The sequence below is a fragment of the Microcebus murinus genome, chromosome 14 (genome assembly GCF_040939455.1).
Source record: "Microcebus murinus isolate Inina chromosome 14, M.murinus_Inina_mat1.0, whole genome shotgun sequence".
Taxonomy (NCBI): Eukaryota; Metazoa; Chordata; class Mammalia; order Primates; family Cheirogaleidae; genus Microcebus; species Microcebus murinus.
The window spans coordinates 36,522,079-36,538,984 of NC_134117.1; the positions used below are offsets into that span (position 1 = coordinate 36,522,079).

At 39.7% G+C, this 16,906-nt stretch overlaps 1 protein-coding gene across 7 annotated transcripts in view; it reads left to right on the forward strand.

Moving 5' to 3' along the window:
• Positions 1 to 16,906, forward strand: part of SGMS1 (sphingomyelin synthase 1) — a 285,202-nt gene that overhangs the window by 23,647 nt on the left and 244,649 nt on the right. For all 7 annotated transcript variants that reach the window (XM_012762881.3, XM_012762877.2, XM_012762875.2 and 4 more), the window contains one exon: positions 11,173 to 11,267. The gene's annotated coding sequence lies outside the window, so the exon portion shown is untranslated. The remainder of the gene's footprint in view (positions 1 to 11,172; positions 11,268 to 16,906) is intronic.

The window sequence follows — 16,906 nt, forward strand, 5'->3', positions numbered from 1 at the left end:
CTCTAAACTGTGGGGGTGATTGTGTTAGTCCTCCCTTAAGTCATGTCTGTGGCTCTGTGGCCCTCAGGAGAAGGCCTGAGAACCCTGGGCAGACACCCGGTCTCTGTCACCCATCCCTTGTCCTCCCCTCATCTGCGTTCTGCCTTCTTAGGGTGAGTGTCTAACCCCTGTTTCACTCATTTGACTTGTTCTCATCTTCCTAGACTCGGCTCTTGGCTGTTTCCAGAGTGAACGCTCTTGAGAACATGGCCTGTTTTGTTAAAAATCTCCTTCTTAGTGCCTGGCATGGTGTCTAACACATAGGAGGCTCTCAAAAAGATTAGTAGAATAGAAATTGCTAAGGAATGACTTTCCTATCTTCACGTAGCCAGGATGACTGAAACTGGGTGACAGAAGCATTCTCTCTCACCACCTTTCTGTCTCCATCAATTCAGCATCTGCTCAACAGCCCAGCTGTGATGGGAGAGAAGCATATGGTTGACTTGAAAGATGCGGTTGGGATGTGATTGTGTGTTTGAAATACATTTACCCCTCCCCCCATATAGAATAGCAGTATAACACCTTCTATTTGTATTTATTTGCATTCTCCTTGAGTGCTTCCACAGACATGATCTCATCTGGTGTGTCTCCCTAGCAGCCTGAGTGCTCGATGGAGGATGCGATTATCCATTCCTGTTTTGTAGATGCAGAAAGGGAGATAAAAAGGAGTGAAGAAATTTACCCTGAGTGAGTTGTTAGTGGTGAAAGAGAGCAGACTTCAAGCCAAGCACCCTGCTCTTTCTTGTCCTCTTTTATAACTAGCAGAATTAGGTTATATCAAATAGATATTTTTACATTTAATCATCAAAAAGGAAAATTGGCAACGGTAGTTGTGTTGGGAAAGTTTTGGGTATGTTAACTTTGCATGCAAGTATTTTTTTTTTTTACTTTTTTTTTTTATTTGTACAAATTTATAGGGTACATGTGAAATTTTGTTACATGTATATAATGCATAGGGATCAAATCAGGATATTCAGGGTGTCCATCAGCAGGGTACAGTACATTTTTAAATGTAGTCACCCTACTGTGCTATCAAACATTGACTTTAGTTTTTACATCTTACTATATGTTTGTACCCTTTAGGCCACTTCTCTTCATCCTCCCCCTCCTCCCCAGGGTATTCTTTTTAACTGTTAATTTCCTAATCCTGCAGTTCTGGTCTGTGGTATGCAAGTGAAGGCAGTGAGCATTATGTCTCTCTGCTTTCACTTGGCTGAAATAGCTCAAGCCCATGAAAGTGTTCTGAGGCCCACTCTGGACAAAGATGAGGGATTTGTCTCATTCACTTGGTTGGTTTGGGAACATTATTGACTTCAAGCTATCTTTCCAGTTTATAAACTAATAAAGTGACAATAATAAAATCTTAGTACTTCTTAAGTTGTATACTTTTCATTCTGTTAACTCTTTTAAAAATGCAATGGTTTCTTCCATTCTAATATTCAGGAGTCTTTGCATTAACCTATGTAGGATAAGAAAATGGCTTACCAGCACTCAACAACCATATTTTTCATTTCCAGGAATTTCTAAATTTTGAAAATTACAGCCTCTGAAGTAGGCTTTTATGGAGAAACTACATGTTTTATTAAATTCTGTGCTGTTAGTGGCAAAGATGAAGGCAGAGTGAGATTGAAAATACAAGGGCAAAAATAATCAGTACACAACCAAGATATACAGACAAGGTTTGGATGGTAGCTCTTTTGTTACATGTTTTGGCAGTCATTCTGTTGATCATTTGAAAATCTGTATAGTTTTGTTCTTTCAGTCCTCATTTTTCTTCACTGTTTTAGCATTTGGTTCTTGGGTTATTCCAGTTCCCTTGCCCCCCATCCCTAGGAAGCCTGTCTTCTCTTGGTTTCCATTATGCAATAGAGTGGTATTCTGAGTCTCTTTTCTCTGCTCTTGGCTACTTCTGCCACCATCACCTTATCACTTGTACACATCGAAGATTTGCACTCTTTTTGTTTTCTTTTTTCTTTCTTTTTTTTTTTTTTTTTTGAGACAGGGTCTCACTTTGTTGCCCAGGCTAAGAGTGAGTGCCGTGGCGTCAGCCTAGCTCACAGCAACCTCACACTCCTGGGCTCAAGCAATCCTCCTGCTTCAGCCTCCCGAGTAGCTGGGACTACAGGCATGTGCCACCATGCTCGGCTAATTTTTTCTATATATATATTAGTTGCCCAATTAATTTCTTTCTATTTATAGTAGAGACGGGGTCTCGCTCTTGCTCAGGCTGGTTTCGAACTCCTGACCTCGAGCAATCCGCCCGCCTCGGCCTCCCAGAGTGCTAGGATTACAGGCGTGAGCCACCGCGCCCGGCCTCTTTTTGTTTTCTTATGGCATTTGTGGAGGTATATTTTTCATTCCTGGATATTTCTCCTTATTTATTCTGCTATCTTCCTAAACTCAATATCTTAAACACAAATTGACCTTAGAATATTTGTAGCAGGAAAAGACTTTCAATATCATTTGCTTCATTGCCTCATGTTAGAGTTAGGTAAGCTAAGGTTCAGGAAGGTGATGTGGTTTGCATAATTTCACAAAGTCACTCATTTGGTAAAATCATGCTAGAAACAAGGTCTAGACACTGAGCACCTCTGTCAGAGCCTCTGTGGACTTCCTCCCCCCTCCCCCCCCACCCACTGACTCCTGATGGTCTCTTGTCCCTTTTATTGCCCCTGGGCAAGGAAATTCAGAGATATTGCACCTTACCTTTTCACTGCTTCCCCATACATGTCAAATATCTAGCCATTCACCAAGACCTGCCAATTTTTTGTGATTTTTAAAATGCTACTTTTTAGTAATTTAAAAAATTTACCATCAGTAAAATTCCCTTTTTTGGGGGTATATAGTTTTGTCTTAGTCATATGGACTGCTGTAACAAGAATACTATGGCTGGGTGGCTTCAACAACAAACATTTATTTCTCAGAGTCCTGCAAGCTGGAAGTCTGAGATCAGAGTACCAGCCAGCATGGGTCTCCTTCTGGGTCACATCCAGGAGCTAGAGAGATCATCATCTCTCTCTTATTCTGTCTCTTCTTATTAGGGCACTAATCCTGTTATGGGGGCTTCATCATCCTCATGACCTAATGATCTCCCAAGGGCCCCATCTCCAAATACCATCACACTGGGGATTAGGGTTTTAACATATGGATTTTGTGGGGATGACAAACATTCAGTGCATAGCAAGTTCTGTGAATTTTAACGCATGCATTGATTTATATAACCACCACTACAAACAGCATGCGAACAATTTCATCATCCTCAGATTCCCTGGTGCTGCCTATTTGTAGTCAAACCCTCCCTCCCCCTGAACTCCTGGCAACACTGATCTGTTCTCTGTCTTTGTAGTTTTGCCTTTTCCAGAATATCACATGAGTGGGATTATACAGACTTTGAGAGCAGCTATTTTCACTTAGCATAATGCATTTGCGATTCATCCATATTGTTGTTTGTATCATTGATCCTTATTATTAGTTTGTTTACCTACACACCCATTGCATTCCCACCAACAAAGTGTGAGATTCCTAGTTGATTTGCATCTTGGCCAGCATTTGATATTGCTAGTTTTTAAAGTTTAGCTATTCTAATAGGTATGCAGTGACATCTCATTACACTTTTGATTTGTATTTCCATAATTATTAATAATGTTGAACATCTTTTCATGTGCTCATTTGCCATTCATATGTCTTCTGCCCATTATGGTTTTGGTTAAACTTGTCACCATTATCATAACCCTGGTCTAGGTGGTTATCATGCCTTGCTTTTTGTATTAGCGTTGTTGCCCACCGACCACAGCATATTCCAAGGTCAAGGCACTAGGTAGGCACTTTATACACATAATCTCATTTTATCATTACAAAATCCTTATGAGGTTGGTAGTGTTTTCTGTTTTTATGGTAGTGAAATAAAGACTCCATGTTCAAAAGATGCTGAGTGCCTACCATGTATCCTATGAGCTAGTTATTGTATCTATTTGCTAGTTCTGTGACTTTGGGCAAGTCATTTAACCTCTATAAGTCAATTTCCCTTTCTGTTAAAAATAGGGATCTGTATTGCATTATACTGTCTCAGTTTGTTGAGTGAGGGGTTTTAAGGAAGCATGCAGGAAAAATGTTGAGCGGAAGTTCTGTCCTGTGGTGTAGATTGAGAAGATGTTAGCAGTGGCTGCTTCTGTTCTTTTCAAGCAGCACATACCATTCTGAAGTGTTTTTCTGTCCCTCACTGCTAAATTGCCCCTTGAGGGGCTTCTACTCCACTGTGGATCATGTATCAGAACAGACGCAAGATTCAGCCTTTCTTTTTTAAGAAACATGGTCCTTTTGACTTTTATAAAGTATCTTGAAAAAAGAAACAAAGAAACATGGTCCTCTGTGTAGCCTACTGATGGATTACATCAATTAGTCAAGAGATGGGATTGGACTAATTTGGCAGAGCAGACTTACAATGCTGCAGTTGCTACCGTTTCTTTGTTCCTCCCCTAAATGCAGAAAGGGCTGGTTACTGCAGAAGTTACTGGTAGCCAACCTGGGTGCTTGTTCCTGAGTTCACATTACACGTGCTAAATACCTAATCCTAGGTATGGTGAAAGGGGTACTATTGAGGAACCTTGTCTCTCATAGCAATGATGTATGTAGTGTTGCTGGATTTCTTTGTTGTTGTTATATATTAGTCATTTAATCAACTTTCTTTATCGGCCAAATAATTGGGGATGATTTTCAGGAAACTGGAAAGATGCTGCCATTTGAAATAAATGCTTAAGATGTTATAAAGTCAGTGACAGAAAAGTTAAGTGAGCCAAATGTTTTGAGTCCATTCCAGCTACAATGTTTGTGTAAAAAATGTCTAACTTTTCCTAATACCATAAAGGGTTGATCTTATTGGCAAGGTTCTTGTGTTTCGTGTAGTCCAGAATGAGCATAATGAGTAGGTTCTAATATTAGTAAAAGAAAAACAATCATGATACAAGAATGGTTTTTTAAAAGTCATCGAATCATTCATTGTGAAGTATGTGATGCTTTGTATATGGAAGCAAGAATACGTTTAAAATCAGCTCCCACCACCTTTTTTTCCTGCTAGTTAATCTTAGTTTCTCTTACTCTTTTCATTGTCAAGCATATATGTGATGCTTATGATATGACAGGTGCAATTTATGTGTTACTCTCTTTAATCCTCACAGTGACCCTTTGAAGTAAAAGATATCCCCATTTTACAGAAGGAAATGTCTTGTTGCAAAGGCCGTTTGACCTGCCCAGTGTAACCCAGTAAGGAGGTGGTGTTGAGGCCTGGTCCTCTGTCTGAGTCCTCTGCTCTCATCAGTGGCCACTCTGCTTTAGTCTGATTGTGATGGAAGCATGACAGCTGCTGTCCACTATCACCAGGAAGGCCAGCACCTCCCCCCAATATGCCATCCATTTCCTTCATGGGGACTGTTTTCAGGACCAAAGGTCAATACTTGCCTACCACAAGCCCTGGCATTAGGTAGTTTTATTTTGTCCAGAAGGCCCACTGTGGAAAGAGCATGACCTTTGAAGATAGAAGTGAGGGTCAGGTGGTGTCCCCATGGTTCTATTTTACTGCCTGTGTAATTTTGGCCAAATTAGTTAAATTTCAAGAGCCTACGTTTCTTTAACTATGAAATACCTGGCAAAGATGTGGAGAGAATTAGAAATAATGCAGTAGACTAATTAACAAGTGCTGGCCGGGCGTGGTGGCTCACGCCTGTAATCCTAGCACTCTGGGAGGCCGAGGTGGGCGGATTGCTCAAGGTCAGGAGTTCAAAACCAGCCTGAGCAAGAGCGAGACCCTGTCTCTACTATAAATAGAAAGAAATTAATTGGCCAACTAAAAATATATAGAAAAAATTAGCTGGGCATGGTGGTGCATGTCTAGTCCCAGCTACTCGGGAGGCTGAGGCAGGAAGATCACTTGAGCCTAGGAGTTTGAGATGCTGTGAGCTAGCCTGATGCCATGGCACTCTAGCCCGGGCAACAGAGTGAGACTCTGTCTCAAACAACAACAACAACAACAAAACAAACAAATGCTTAGCACATTATAGGTACTTAGTAATTGGTAGCCATAGTTGTCACTATTGCAGGGCCTTTTGGTTGGTCTTGGGGGACTGAAGAAGGTGCCCAGAGCAGTGATTAAGAATATGGACTTTGGAATAAACTGCTTGGGTTCAAATCCTGGTTCTACCACTTACCAACTATGTGACTGTGCACAACTTAATTCCTTACTATACCTCAGTTTCCTCCAACATGGATATGATAACATTTCCTACTTCATAAGGATAAATGATTTTAAACAGATAGATAAATTACCTGGGCATGGTGGTGTACACCTGTAGTCTTAGTTACTCCGGAGGCTGAAGCTGGAGGATCACTTGAGCCTAGGAATTTGAGGTTGCAGTGAGGTTGATTGGGCCACCGTACTCCAGCCTGGGTGACAAAGTGAGACCCTGTCTCTTAAAAAAGAAAAACATAGGAGAGACAAATAAGAATGGTTAAGAGGTTGAGTGAAAATGACCTCATTTTGATCATCTGGCATCATTGTTTCTTTCTGTGATATGTGAGCCTTCTTGAAATTTATAATAACATTTCTTTTTTCCTCCTGTCCAAATTGAGTTTCTCATTATTTGTATTTAATACCAATGGAAACATTTGCTATCTCATGTTTTACTGGAAATGCAGATTAAATCTTCAAAATTACTATTGCTACCCAAGAAATTGGATTAACTAAATCTATAAAGGACATCATTTTTTTTTTTTTTTTTTGAGACAAAGTCTCACTCTGGGCTAGAGTTCCGTGGCGTCAGCCTAGCTCGCAGCAACCTCAAACTCCGGAGCTCAAGTGATCCTACTACCTCAGCCTTCCAAGTAACTAGGACTGCTGGCATGCGCCACCATGCCTGGCTAATTTTTTCTATATGTTTTTAGTTATCCAGCTAATTTCCTTCTTTTTTTTTTTTTTTTTTTTTTTTTTTAGTAGAGACGGGGTCTCGCTCTTGCTCAGGCTGATCTCAAACTCCTGAGCTCAAACGATCTGCCCGCCTTGGCCTCCCAGAGTGCTAGGATAAATCTATAAAGGATATCTTTATATAGAAAATACTTAAGATTTTTTTGCTATAAAATCAGGTACAACAATTCATCTTACAGGTGAAAATATAAAAGACATAACCAGCTCTTTGTTTAAAAAAAAAAAACACCACTATTTCAAGGAAATGATTTGACTCTCCTGCTTTGATCTTGAATTTGGCTGGGTTGCATGTGAGTTATATTTGACACCCCTTCAAGACGACAGCAATAAGGTGGGACTATAGTACGTGAATCGACCAGGAGAAAACTAGTCTTTGAATTTACTGTCCGTCAAGAAGTCAAATTTGACATATACTCGTGGGCAGTGTGTGGTGGTGGCTGGGTTTGCATCATTATTCCGAAGTCCGTACTGATGTCCTGTGACTAATATGTTCCAGCTGTCTGGGTCACTGGTTTGGAGTACTATTTATTTGCAGTAGTGATGCTGCAAATAGGAAAAGCTTTCCCTTTTGTTGGTTGAAAGCTTTCCTGGTAATTAGCAAAACAAGCATGCCTCTTATTTGAAGAGAGACTGGAAAGGCAGCTAAAGAGTCAATTGTACACAACCACTTTGCAGAACAATTTGGCATTACTTAGAGGAGTTGAACATGTGCAGTCCTAGGCCCAGCTCTCCTCCTAGGTATATGGCCTGGAGAAGCTCTTGCCTGTGTGTACCAAGGGACAAGCACTAGCATGTAAATGACAGCATTATTCAAAATAGCAAAAATCTGAAAAATCTCCAGAGGATCCTCCACAGTAGAATAGAGCCGTAAACTGTGGATGTGTTCATTCGACGAGAACTATGTAGTGGTGAAAAAATGAATGAACTACTGCCATGTGAGTCCACAGGGATGAATCTCAAAATCTTAAGAGAAGAGGCAAGTCTTAAAAACACATACAAAATGGTTTCATTTGTATTAGGCTTAAGCTGAGCAAATTGCAACAATACATTGATAATACATTATATGGCAAAACCATAGAGAGGAGCAAAGGAGTGATGGGCTCAAAGTTCAAGCTAATGGTGAATGTGTGTGGTGTGGTGGTGGTGACGAATGAGTGGGAGATGTAGTTAGGAAGGACAGGGCTTTGGAAAAAACAAAAACCAAACACCAACTGGGTATTAGGTACATGGGATTTATTTTATTCTTTAAGCTGATACTATGTTATCATATTGTTCATCGCATAACAAATTGACTTAAAACAATAATACACATTTATTATCTCACACAGTTTCTGTGTGTGGGTCAGGAATTTGGGAGCAGCTTAGCTGGGTGGTTCTGACTTGGGGTCTCTTATGAGCTTATGAGGTCAAGATGTCAACTGAAGCAGCCGCTATCTCTCTGGGGACTTGACTGGGGCTAAAGGATCTGTGTCCAGCATGGCTCAGGCATGTGGCTGTTGCCAGGAGGCCTCAGTTCTTCACCATGTGTACCTCTGCAGAGTTTCTTGAGTCTGTCCTTGGGTCCTGATAGCCATCTTCCCCTCCAAGACAGAGAGAGATGGAAAGGCCACAAAGTCTTTGGACCTAGCCTTTGATGTCTCACTCTGTCCTTTCAGCAGTATGTGGCGGTTGTACTTGCCAGCCCTATCCATTGTGGGAGGGCACTGTACAAGCTCCTGAGTACTCAGAGGCAGGGGTCATGGGGCCATCTTGGAGGCTGGCTATGACAGTTGGGCACGCCCTTAAATACACATTTCACAATATAAATCTTTTAGAGACAAACTGAATGGATAAGGTCATTTTCTTAGTAATGATGAATGGATAAGGTCATTTTCTTAGTAATCCATTTAAATGAAAACTTTTATAATTACTGAATGTATTACCAATCTGTATGGGGACAAAGAAATTTCAGTGGCCTGAGCCTGCCTGACAGAAGTGCGCCTGAGGCAGGGGAGTGGCGGGAAGGGCCCTGAGGGAAGGGACCACAGTGATACTTGTACTGGGATAGATGCCTGGAGTTCATTCTGCCTGTACCCAGATCTGGCAAAAATCTGAAACTCTTGATTTTAAAGAGAATTCTCCAGAACAAGGGCTATTGTGATATTAAAATCCCTGCTAGTCATGTACTTTCTCCCAGGACCGTCTTTAATGAGAAAGGAGAGAGAGTGCACCCCTTGCTCCCCACCGCCACATCCAAGAGTGCGGCTGGAAGGACTAGGCGAGTAAGGATAGGAGTAAGGATAGCTTAAAAGTTCATGCAATGACTGCATTCTCTATGATATGTTTGTTTTAGTATTCACTTTTAAATTACTGATTCATTTGCTTAACCTATTTCCTCACCAAAATCTTTGAGTAAAATCGATGTTTCTGGAAGGTATGTCATGCTTTCCCCCTTAGCCTTGTGTAGCTCTTGGCACAACTTTCTAGTGAGTATTCCTGGGGGCCCAAGTGCTCCAGTGTATGAGTCAGTGAGTCACAGCATCTCTCCTTTGTGGACTCCAACGTCCTGTGAACAGGTGTTCCAACCCTCAGGTGAGGAAGCAGCCAGGAGAGGTTCTCTCGGTTTTAATCAAGCTAACAAATGGAGGAGGCAGGCCTAAAGGTCAGGAGCAGGGGGGCCCTGACTGGCTCTCCTCAGGCTTTTGTATGTCAGTACTTGGCACGCGTTAATCATGTATACATCTAACCCTGCATGTGTACAATTTTGGCGATTAGTTGATGAATAGCTAGTTTAGGCCTTCACAGACATCACATTCTCCCCAACTATAGTTTTGATGCTCCTTCCTTCTTTATTGGTGGAGCTGTGTGTGTGCCAGTACATTCTAGTGTATTTTGCATTTTATAAAAATAAAAGGAAAATCCTTAACAGCAAGTGATACCTGCTTTTTATTAAGGCAAGGATAAAAATCACCAGGGGTGTAATGTGATGCTTATTTTACTTCAGTTTGCCAACAATGTGCTTTTTTGAGAAAGAAGGGAGAAAAATGAAGCCTGTATATATAAAATGCCAAATATATAGTGAGGATTATTATGTCTACAAGAGAAGTATAATTGCTAATAGTAATTATAGTAATTGGTAATAATGATTATAGTATTAATGGCACTATTAAGAATGATTATGAATATATACTTTCAGGGAACAAACTGAATTGCAGCACTCACCCCCTTCATGTGAATGTTGTTTGGCCGTTTGGCTCTGGGGTTCGTTTTAAGGAAAGCAGCATGTTGTGGGCCAGGAGGGTGAGGACGGCTGGTATAGTGAGATAAGCCCTGAGCTTGGGGTTGGAAGACAAGTAGAGTTTCGTCTCCGGTATTTCCTAGTTGAACATTCTTGTCATACATCATATCTGACACCTAGCTGCCTTCTCTGAAAAATGGGATCAGTAAGCTCTGCTTATTTCACGGGGCTGTGGGGAGGATCAAACAAAATGCCAAAGTGGAAGGTATGTGGTGGCCATAGGAATATGACTTTTAGACCACGAAGCCACTTTGCCGTAGGACACACATGTGTTGTAGTCCAGTATACTGTAGATTAGATCTGATTACCTTTGCCTGGATGGATTTGAGGTTTGGCATTTGGTGTGGTTCCAAGAGTGTACATGGATACCTTCTGAGTGTGCTCTGAGAAAGCCATAGTCTAAGTGAAGCTCAACTCGTGGAAGCTCCAGTTTTTATTTGAGTGGATGTTTGGGCTAATTCACTGCCCTGAAATTGCTGTGAATTAAGAGAAAGTTACAGAGGCAAACCTTGAGCCGAAAGATGAAGATGAAGATATATTATGTATACATGTAATCAAACCATCATGTTTACACCCTAAATAAATACAATTCTTATTTGTTAATCATACCTCAATAAAAGCTGGAAAAAAGAAAAATAGAAACTTCCTGAAGGGTTCCTTTGTTCCAGAAGTTCCTAGAGTGGGTGTGGCTGACTGTTATTCCTCACTTTTAATATGCGATAGGGTGACTTTTTTCTTTTTTCACTTTTTTCTTTGTTAAAAAAAATTATAGCAATATTTTAATTTAGAGGCTTATCATAGATTAAGAACATTTTCTCAACTGAAATAGCATTAACTTAATAAAAATCTTGGTGATAACATGTTGTTTTGCTTATTCTTGCAGGGTGAAGGCAGCAGGAATGGTCCCTGGATGTGCCTTTGGGCATATTCAGCCATTTGTTTTTGATTAGGAGAAGGAAGAAGGCCATCACTTGGAAGGTGAGTAAAGATTTCTATGCAGCTTTTTGTTATAAAAAATGTTCAAACTTAACTGAAGAGTTAAAACTATGTATAATGAGCTCCTATATATCCACTACCTAGATTTAACAGTTGTTAGCATTTTACCACATTTTGTGTTTGTAGGTGGGTTTGTGCATTTTTTTGCTGAAATATGGGAAAGTAAGTTGCAGACATCATGATATTTTCTCCTAAATTCTTAAAAGTAAGGATATTCTCCCCTAAAAGAAATTTTAGAACTATCATAAGCTGTGTGACACAGAATCATTTAATTATACTGTTACATTTTTTTGTTAAAGAGTGTGACTTTGAATTATGCTCCCTTCGTAGCTGATAGAAATAAAGTCATATTAAAAAATTTTTAAACAGTGATTTATTTTGTGGATAGATAAGCAATATGAATTAGTTTGATATGAGAAACTTCTGAATATAAAAGCATGGAATTTGCACTAACTATACATGTGCCCTAAGAGAGAGGAATTAACTGTGTTTCCTTCATTCCCTACACCTCCCCTCCCCCATGGTTGATGTTTTATGGTTAAGTTAGTGGATCTGATTACCGCCCTTGCCTTCTTCCTGATCAGCATTCACAAGTTAGCCCCATCTTTGTGCTCTAATGTGATCAAGGGTCTTAATTGATTTTTAAAACCTAATCTTGAAGAAAAATGTGGAAAAGAATATGAGTGAGTAATAGGAAATTGAAGTTAATATATTAAAATCAATATTAGAGAGATTAAAAATGATTTCCAGCCCCATAATTTGACTACTGGAATTGAGACTTTACATAAAATCTCAAAGATGTGTTCAGCTGTGATTATAGTTGTAGGTCATTACACATTGTAGCCAATTACAAAATCAGTTACCTGTGATTCTTGCAGGGTGCCTGTTGACTGTTCTACATTCCAGTCTCAGTTACAATTTATTTACGGTATCTTCCTCATGTGGTCCCTGTGAATCTGAGCATTTTTTATAGATGTTTATGAACGAGAGCTGCCCATTTAGGGCATATTTTAAAAGAAGTCTATTTAAGCAAGCCGTTTAAGGGAGCTGTGGCTTCTTAAACTCTCTTTTCTGATTTAGAACAAAAGGTTAGTGACAGTAGTAAAGGCTCTTTGAAAGATACCGACATTCAGAAAGAGCTGTGTTTGGAATCATAGGTAGATCTGAATGGTCTAGTTTGCTTTTTTGCTCTTTGGCCTCTGTTCATGCTTTGAAAAGATGAGGAAGGTGAAAGGGGATTTGAAAGATGAACGAAGGGAGGGCATATGGGGCCCTGACTAGCCCTAGACCACTTAGATACAGGGTAATTTTTTATAACTTTTCTATAGAAGTGAAACATACATAACAGAAAATACATGTAAGTGTTGAGTTTGATATAATTCACAAACTGCACACATCTATGTAACCAGCGCCCAGATTAAGAAACAGAACATTACCAACACAATCTCATGCCTTCTTCCAGCTGCTGCAGTTGACCTTTAAACAATTCAGGGGTTCCTCCATGCAACTGAAAATCTGAATGAAACTTTCACTCCCTCAAAACTTAACTAATAGCCTACTATTGACTAGAAGATTTACTGATAACATAGTCAACACATATCTACATATATTTTATGCATTCATGACATACCTAATTTTTTCTGTATTTCTAGGCTATGTGGTTGATCTGCGAGTTTTTAAAAATTGTTGCAAATCTCCAAAAATTTTTCCAATATATTTATTGAAAGATACCGTCATATAAGTGGTCCCTCACAGTTCAACCTGTGTTGTTCAAGGGTCAACTATATGCCACTCCGTGGATGACTAGTGCCCTGACTTCTAGCAGCATAAATTAGTTTCTCCTGTTTTTTTTTCTGCACGTGTGTGTGTGTGTGTGTGTGTGTGTGCACATGTAATATATAATACAAATTGTACTTTTTTGTGTCTGGGTTCTCTCATTCAATAATGTATTAGAGATTCCTCCATATTGTTACATACAGTTATAGGTTATTCATTTTTATTGCCATAGAGCATTCCATTGTGTGAATATGACTATTTATTCTACTAGATGTGGGTAATTTTTGGGTTTACCAAACCACGGCACCTCCACCAGAAATAGGGATTAAATAAATAAGGTTTATGTTACAGTGGAGGCAGTCCCAGATCATGCCGAGCTTCTGCTGTGATGTGAAGAAGGGATCTAGACGCAGATAGAAGATTGAGACACACTTGGGAGCTATGTGTGTGGTTTCTTCAGTCCTGTGATGATTCCTGCTGTTCTTCCTATGACTCACCATGTCCCTTTTCATTTTGTTCCCTGCTGGCATGTTTTCTACATCCTCTTCTCTGCCTTGACTGTGCAGAACATATCAAACAACAGGCAGTCAATGAGTATTTAAAGTTCATTAGGTGTTAATATTATTAGTAAGTGTTATGTGAGGAGAAAGAATCGCAAGTTGTGAGTTGTAAATTCAAAGGTTTACGTGGGCCAGGCTGGTATCACATCTTAAATTAACTAAGTAAGGAGTGGTAGGCATTGTGGAGAATGAGTACGTAGCCCCTGCCCAAATTTTGACCCAATAAAACTTGTCTGGCTGAACTGAGCAAGTCTGTCAATTTCTAACTGTTTGATGTTCTTGCAGGGATTAGGATGTTTTTATGGGTAAAGTCTTTTTTTTTGTAAATAAAGTTTTATTCAAAACCATTCATGCTCATTTGTTTACATATTGTGCTGTAGCAGCAGAGTTGAATAGTTGCGAAAGAAACTTGGGTCGAGTTGTTACACCAGTGACCATTTGGCCCACAAAGCCTAAATTATTTACCATCTGGCCCTTTACAAAAAACTTTGCCAGCTCCTGCTTTACTTTGTAAAAGCAAGGACATAGTAATCATAACCTCTATAGTCATGTAATAATCTGACCCCACTAAATTTAGTGTTAATGGCTTCATTCATCCAACAAATATTTACAGAGTGCTTATTGTATTTGAGGCATAAAATGGTGATAATCAGATATGGTTCTTGTTTTTGTGGGATTTAAAAGAGGTTCCAATGAACTTGACTTTCCATTGTAGAATTGTGCTTTCTATAAATCAGAAGTGTAATACGGAAATAGGATTGCCAGATCCTCAATTTAAAACTAATATGTTGGCTACCATTATTAACCATGAAATCTAATGGTTACTTCAGTATGAGAAGTATTCAGTGTGACATACGCACAAATTACTACAGTTTTAAAGGTCCTAATTGTTTAGATGTGGTAAAACCAAAGTGTTTGAAGACGACTACGTCTGGAGAAGGGCCAATGAGCTTCGAAGTGCTTACCAGACCAAGCCGAGCAGACAGCCAGTCTTATGCTATTTTAATAGTAAATGATCAAGCTCAACAGAAATGACAGCAAACCAAGATAATGGAGTTTGGAATGTAGTATAACAAATTAATCTCTCTCTGTTGGTATGCTTATCTGTTTCCTTATTCAAAGTTGTAAAAGTTTGTTTCTTAATAGGAGGCTATAGGGGCATTGTAGTAAACATAGAAAATACAGGGTTGTTTTTACATTTCTTTAGAAAACTTGAAACTTGTTTCTAACATCTTTTTAACCCAGTTAGCATTTTCATATGTGCTCACGTATGTTTTATGGGTGGACATTTGGACTGGGAGTAACTGCTCATTCACCACCCTGACTGTCCTCAGACTAATACAGACGAAACACAGTTGAATTGTGTCATTGAGCCCTCATAAACCACAATGGCTGGATTTGCCTCCTTTCAGCATGAGAGGTCTTTTAGGACGTGAGATTGGATGTTGGGTTGTAGTTGCAGTTGTTTAGCTGTGTGCAATAATTCAAAGACGTGAAATTTCAGGAAGCCCTGGTCGTTTTTATATGTGGACTCAGGAGCTATTGGACATCAAAGGTAGTGTTGTTGCCACCTTTTGAGGCAGTGATCTAGGTGACCAACCGTGCTTTCTTCTGAAATTTTAGGCTCCTGGAGAAACCACAGACAAGGAATGTTAGCTGCTGCAATGACTAGTTTAATGAATGTAATTAAAATTCCAAACTGGTTTGTTTTATTGCCAAAATTAATAAAGTTAATGTGTAGTTGATCTTCTTTAGGAGGAGGAAGAAATGATTTATACCCATTCATGTCTCCTGCTTCCTGGGTTTGAAATGTCTTTAAAAAATTCAATCTTGTTCTTCATTTTAGTAATTCTATATAGTTTAGATTTAGAGGGAAAATGAGAATTGAGAAGACTGAGAAAATAAATATCATAGTTGTTTTCCTTAGAAAGTTGGAAACTGGAGGCCTAACTCCTTGGGTTAAAAATAAATTTTCTGAACCAAATTTGATGATAGGCCAAATCACTTGTTCTGTGGTATTGGGGAAAAAATGGATCTTCTGTTCTACATAATACAGAGTCATCTTGTCAAGAACTTCAGCGTCAGGAGTGTTGATTTGTCAAGACTAACTAATTGAAATTTTAGTTTTTTAGTCTCTCAAGTTGTATTTTCAGAAAGGGGAAAAGTACTGAAGTCCAGATAAATATAGCTTGATAGAACAAAAAGTGTCTTAGAGTATTAGGATGATTCTCCTGGTTGCAAGTGACAGAAAATCCAGTTCAAACTATCTTAAGTGAAAAAATATATGGACTTAAGTAATTGCAAGTCTTGGTGGATCTGTGTTCAGGAGGGGCTATATTGGGGATGCAGATAAGGTCATGAGGATCCCTCTTGGCACATGTTCTTGGGGTTCGAATGGAGACTTCCACTATTCAGGTGCACATTGTTGCTATGATCATTAAGATGCTGCACAAGCAACATTCCTGGCCGAGATGGGCCACATGCCTGGCTGCTGGACCAGTGACTGTGGCCAGGGCCATTGGCCTGCTCTGATTGCATTGCCAAGTCACCCCAGAGCCTGAAGTTAGCACCACTTCAGCTGAAGATGAAGGCATTAAGTTGATGACAGCTGGAAATGGTCCCCTTCAGAGGGAAATCGGGATACTAGGAGGGTTACTACCTGTTACTACCTGGTGCTGGGAGGCACACTGTTTATTATAATAATTATTATTAATGTATCTTTTTATAGTTTGCAAAGCATCTTCAGGTATATTCTCTTTTTTGACCTGAAAGATATATCCGAGAGAGGCAGGATAAAGAAGTGATTAAGAACATGAGATTCTGGTGCCAGACTGGGTTCAATTGTTAGCTTGTGTGAGCTTCTGTCACATTTCTTAACCTCTCTGTGCTCAGTTTCCTCAAATGTCCAATGGAGATAAAGGTATTTATCTTATGGGGTTCAAAGAAGGATCGAATTAGTGGATATTTGCAGGGCACTTAGCATAGTGCCTCATGCACGCTAGCCTCTGTATCCCTTGTTTCTTTTGTTAACCTTTAAAACAGCCCTGCCAGTAGAGGAGCGTGTCCTTTTCATTTCTGTGTCCTCACACTTGGCTTCTGTGTTATGATTGTGGGGCATTCGGGTTAATAATAAATCAAGGAAGCAGAGGGGGAAAAACCACTACAAAGTAGGCCTGCTTCAGGGAAATAGCCAAGTATATGAGAAGGGCAGTGTTTCTGTATATTCTACTTGAAAGTTGATCGATCCTTAGCTGCCTGCATGGAGAGTGACCCCCCCCCCCGCCC